Source organism: Mauremys reevesii, linkage group 15 (genome assembly GCF_016161935.1).
Source record: "Mauremys reevesii isolate NIE-2019 linkage group 15, ASM1616193v1, whole genome shotgun sequence".
In the NCBI taxonomy this organism is placed as follows: domain Eukaryota; kingdom Metazoa; phylum Chordata; order Testudines; family Geoemydidae; genus Mauremys; species Mauremys reevesii.
In genome coordinates, this window is record NC_052637.1 from 44,135,140 (window position 1) to 44,140,681 (window position 5,542).

Sequence of the window (5,542 nt, forward strand, 5' to 3'; positions counted from 1 at the left end):
GCCCTTCAGCTTGTGGGGGGCTTCCTGCCCTCCCTCTGCACAAGCCAGGTGCCCCTTTTCCTAGGGTCTTGGACTTCTTAGCTCACCACAGCACTTCTCCAAACTGTCCTCTGCTTTCCTCCAAACTGTTCTCTGCTCCAACTCCCACAGTGTCTGATTGAAGCAAGGGGGCTTTTATCATGTGACTGGCTTCAGGTGCTCTAATTGGCTTCAGGTGCTCTAATTAATCTATAGCAAACTTTCTTCCCCTTACAGGGAATAAGGCTCCCTTCTAATCCTCTCCTGCTGCCCTCTGGCCATGCTGTATCATAAAAGTCAGTTCCACATACTCCCCCGCCTCACTGCCACCCCAGCAAACCCCAACCCCCAGAGAAAGGCGGATCCTCCTGGAGCTCCCGCTCCTGGCTAGAGGTGGCCCTGGAGGCCCTACAGCCTCAGTTTCCCCATCATGAGGTTCCTCGTGAACTCTGTCTTTGCTCATTAACTCAATAATGTCCTTACTCCAGGCTCATTTGTTAACATCAGTGCTTCCAAACAATCGGACTCACAAAGTCTGCTCCATCAGCATAATACAGACGCTGGGCTCTTCAGTCAGAGCGACTGGTTCCACGGAGGCCACTAGTCAAACTCAAAGCCCAGACACAGAGTATGAAACAAACAGCATCTGCCGTGCCAGCCGTGGGCGTAAGCTCTTCGTCCCGCTAGCTTCTCCCAGGATTAGCCCTGGCAGCTCAGCGTTAGCCCCTTGGCTGACAAAGGGAGCGTCCACACTTCCCTCCGCTGCTCCCTGAGGCCACATACCCTGTTCCTTCCTCCTAGAAAAGGCTGGCAGGGCCCGCCGGGTGCTCCCTGTTCTTGAGATGGGGCCAGAGGATGGTTCTGGTGGGTACTCCAGAACTGGAGACCCCCCCCTATAGCCAGAGGGACAGATGGACTCCCTGGCGCCCAGCCAGTGCATGCACTGTCCACCCTGTGTCTCCCCCGTTGAGTACTCCAGGAGGTGAGGGCAGCCATGACCCCACTTCTCTTGCACATCTCAAGCAGGTTGTGTGGGAGGGCATTCCCTCTCCACTCCTCCCCCCCCGAATCTTGTCACTGGGCCCCTGTCCCGTGACCCTCCCTGGCCACCCCTAACATGCCACCTGAGTTGGCTGAACAACATCCTTTACCAGTCTGCCTGTGCACCACTCCCTTTCCTCGCCCCCTGCCCTACACCAGGCAGGAGGAGGTGCTGCTACCAGCAGAGGGTAAGGAGCCCCGGGGAGACAGCCTGTACTGCACTCCGGTTCCACGGCCCAGTGGGAATATTAGCTGGCGGCTCCTCCATGGAGCCGTGAGCATGGGCGCGTATGTGGCACGGTTCACGAAATCTCCTGAGGCCTGTCCCTCCTGCGGCGAGAGGGAGACCCTGGCACTCAGAGTGTGGCAGGCTGCAGCCCCTCTTCCAGCTTCTCCAGAACCTCTCTCAGATTGTGGCTGCACCACACCAAGCACCTCCCCATGTACATGTCCCACAAAGTCATGAGACCTCTCGCCAGCCGCCTCCTGGCGTGAGCAAAGACGGCCATCCCTCACACCAGGAGGGGGACACTGGAGGGGGCTTGGGGCCTGTGGGGCCTGGGTAAGTCACAGCTCCGGTGAAGTGCCTCTGGGCAGTGCCTGCTGACTCCGGCACTCGGAGGAGCGGTGGGCGCTGCCCGGGCGTCTCTGCTCCGTGTCCCCCCCAGGTCCCTAATTTCAACCTCTGACCCTCACTCCCATTTCTGGTTTTTCATCTGTTGCCCCAAGAGTTCATGTTGGCCTGGGTTCTGTGGTTCCTCCCCGTGGCTGAGGGACCTGCCCTTCAGTTCTGGCTGGGCCTAGGCCCGCCCGTCCCACCAGCTGCTCGCTCTAGGTCCGAGCCCTGAGCTTTCCCAGGGGCTCTGAGCAGCTGGGAGCGGACTCACCACAAGGACGTCAGCAAGCCCTGTCCCACTAGCCTCTTCCCTGCAGCTCTGGGTGACGACTGGGACTGCTCCGGATTTACACTGCTCCCTCCCCAGCTCCCCCGCCCAGGGCTGGGACAAGCAGCTGGCTTGGGGAGGGCCAGAGAGACAGACCTGTTGCATCTCTCAAGATGAGCAAGGTTCCCACAAGGCAAGGTACCAACAACAACCCTGCTTCCCAGCGCCAGACCGGCTGCTGCTCTCCCCGGCTCGCTTGCAGGCTCTGCCTGGCGCCAAGGGGTTAAGCACACAAGCTGGGTCCCCACCCCCACGCACTAGACAGCTGGGGGACGGGCCTGTCGGGAAGCCTGGATTTCTGCAGTGGTTTTACTGGAAAAGTTGTTGCCGAAGGTGGGGGGGTCACCATGGCAACGCCAGCAGCAGTGACAGGTTAGCTGGTGGTGTCCTTCCCTCCCAAAGCTCTGGCCCCCGCAGCAGGGAGGGAGACATTGCCTCCTCCCCAGGGGCCCGAGGGAGCCAGGTGCACAGGCAGCAGGACGGGACACGGGGCACCCCCCAGCCCCCCTTAACAGGGATCTCCAGGCAGACCTAACCCCTCCCACACCCCAAAGCGGGTCTTATTGCAGCAGCAGCCCTCACACCTAGCCCGGGCAACACCCCAGTGGCCGATGTAACAGTCAGCAAATGCTGCCCGTGCCCCACTGCTCCGGGCCCCCCCTCACCCTCTCCCATCTGCCAGTGGCAGAGGAACAGATAGCTGAGCCCTGGAGCCCCCCACATGCCATCCCACATCCCACAATCAAATAAACTCACTTCCCCCACCCTCATCCCTGCCTTTGCACCTCCGCCCAGCTCCATGCCCTGCCATCGGCTCCCTCTGGCCCAGGCCCTGCGCCAGTCCCACTGCTGCAGTCAGAGCCAGCCGGCTGTCATGGGCGGCAAAGCTGCCAAGCCCCACTGCTGTCCCCACAGCTAGCCCCAGAGCCGCCAGGAAGAGCAGCGTGCTGGTGCCTGTTGCCCCATTCGAATTAGCCTGGGCAATGGGGGGGCGGGGGAGGTGGCCTCCCCTCAAACTGGTGCTTCCACTCATCAGAATCCATGGCAGAGCCACCATTTTGGAGTGTCCCTCCCTGGGCAGGCAGCAGGGACCAGCACATGGCTCTTTCTAAACTAGCTTCCAGCCTGTCGCAAACAATGGCGCAGCCTGCCCCAGGCATGTGTTGCGTGGCCGAGCATCCCTGAGCATGGCCGCCGAGCAGGTATTCCTCTGCCAGTGCCATCTGCGCCTCCCCCTGCTATTCTGGGGCCCCACCCTCATATGTAACTAAGTCAGGCATGGGGCCCCCTCACTGCCCCACAGCTAATGCAATCACATGAGTTGCATGTAACCCTGCCCCTGGCCAACAGCCCCCATCTTTACAGGGCTCCCAGGGAACCCACACTCACCAGTCCTGCAATGCCTTTGCAAAAGCCCATCACATTTGAGCATGCCTAGAAGTGGCTGGTTGTTGTAGGAGTTTTCATGGGATAACAGAGAAGATCGTCTCATGGATGGGTAACTGGTAAAAAATAGGAAACAAAGGGAAGGAATAAATGGTCAGTTTTCAGAACAGAGAGAGGTAAATAGTGGTGTCCCTCAGGGGTCTGTACTGGGACCAGTCCTATTCATCATATTCATAAATGATCTGGAAAAAGGGGCAAACAGTGAGGTGGCAACATTTGCAGATGATACAAAACTACTCAAGATAGTTAAGACCCAGGCAGACTGTGAAGAGCTACAGAGGGATCTCACAAAACTGGGTGACTGGGCAACAAACTGGCAGATTAAATTCAATGTTGATAAATGCAAAGTAATGCATATTGGAAAACATCATCCCAACTCTACATATACAATGATGGGGTCTATATTCACAGTTACCCCTCAGGAAACAGATCTTGGAGTCATTGTGGATAGTTCTCTGAAAACATCCACTCAATGTGCACTGGGAGTGGCCATCAAAAAAGTGAACAGAATGTTGGGAAGCATTAAGAAAGGGACAGATAATAAGACAGAAAATATTATGTTGCCTCTATATAAATCCATGGTACGCCCACATCTTGAATACTGCCTGCGGATGTGGTCGCCCCATCTCAAAAAAGATATATTGGAATTGGACAAGGTTCAGAAAAGGACAACAGAAATTATTAGGGGTATGGAACAGCTTCCATATGAGGAGAGATTAAGAAGACTGGAACTTTTCAGCTTGGAAAAGAGATGACTAAGGGGGATATGACAGAGGTCTATACAATCATGACTGGTGTGGAGAAAGTAAATAAGGAAGTGTTATTTACTCCTTCTCATAACACAAGAACTAGGGGTCACCAAATGAAAACAAACTGAAGGAAGTATTTCTTCACACAATGCACAGTCAACCTGTGGATGTTGTGAAGGCCAAGACTATAACAGGGTTCAAAACAGTACTAGAGAAGTGCATGGAGGACAGGTCCATCAGTGGCTATTAGCCAGGATGGGCAGGGATGGTGTCCCAAAACTCTGTTTGCCACAATCTGGGAAAGGGCGACAGGGGATGGATCACTTGGTGATTCCCTGTTCTGTTCATTCCCTCTGGGGCACCTGGCATTGGCCACTGTCGGCAGGCAGGACACTGGGCTGGATGGACCTTTGGTCTGACCCCGTGGGCCGTTCTGATGAGTTTTCTACCCCACCCTGTACAGATTGCAGCCACTGGGCATGCTCCAGTGCACAGGGGCTGCTGTTGGGAAATGTAGTTTGTTTCCATAACCTCCTCTTGCTGTTGGCCACTGAGCAGATTTGTCCGCCTGCTCTGGCCCCTCCCGGCCCCACAGCGCTCGCTCCGGCCAGCCCCGGCCCCTCCCGGCCCCACAGCGCTCTCTCCGGCCAGCCCCGGCCCCTCCCGGCCCCTCCCGGCCCCACAGCGCTCTCTCCGGCCAGCCCCGGCCCCTCCCGGCCCCACAGCGCTCTCTCCGGCCAGCCCCGGCCCCTCCCGGCCCCACAGGGCTCTCTCCGGCCAGCCCCGGCCCCTCCCGGCCCCACAGCGCTCTCTCCGGACAGCCCCGGCTCCTCCCGGCCCCACAGCGCTCTCTCCGGACAGCCCCACTGTAGCTCTGCCTATCTCTGTGAGATTCTTCACAGAAAATCAACACTTTTTAGGATTACCCCCACAGCTGAAGGATGAATTAGGCAGCACAATTCATAAATGCACTTTATTTAGGTCTTTACTTCCAACTTAGTTATTCTCATATTAGAAGACATCTGACAATGAAAACCATAAATACCAATACAGATCTGGTTTTAGAAAACAAAAAGGAAAAGAGACGTTGTTATTTAAAACTGACTCCAAAGATCCTAAGCAGCAGAAACGATCATTTGTAAACTTCCTGATCAACCCCCGCAGACTGAAGTAGAAACACAATAATTGCATGTCAATTCTGGGCTGAATCTGTTCTTGTGTCAAGGTTTAATTCAGGAAAACAAGTTGTGCAGTACCACTGAAGGAGTAGCTAATATTTCCAGAGAAACTTTGCTTGAAAGCAGCTCAACTGAAGACCCTGTCAGATGAGCTACAGATCAACAA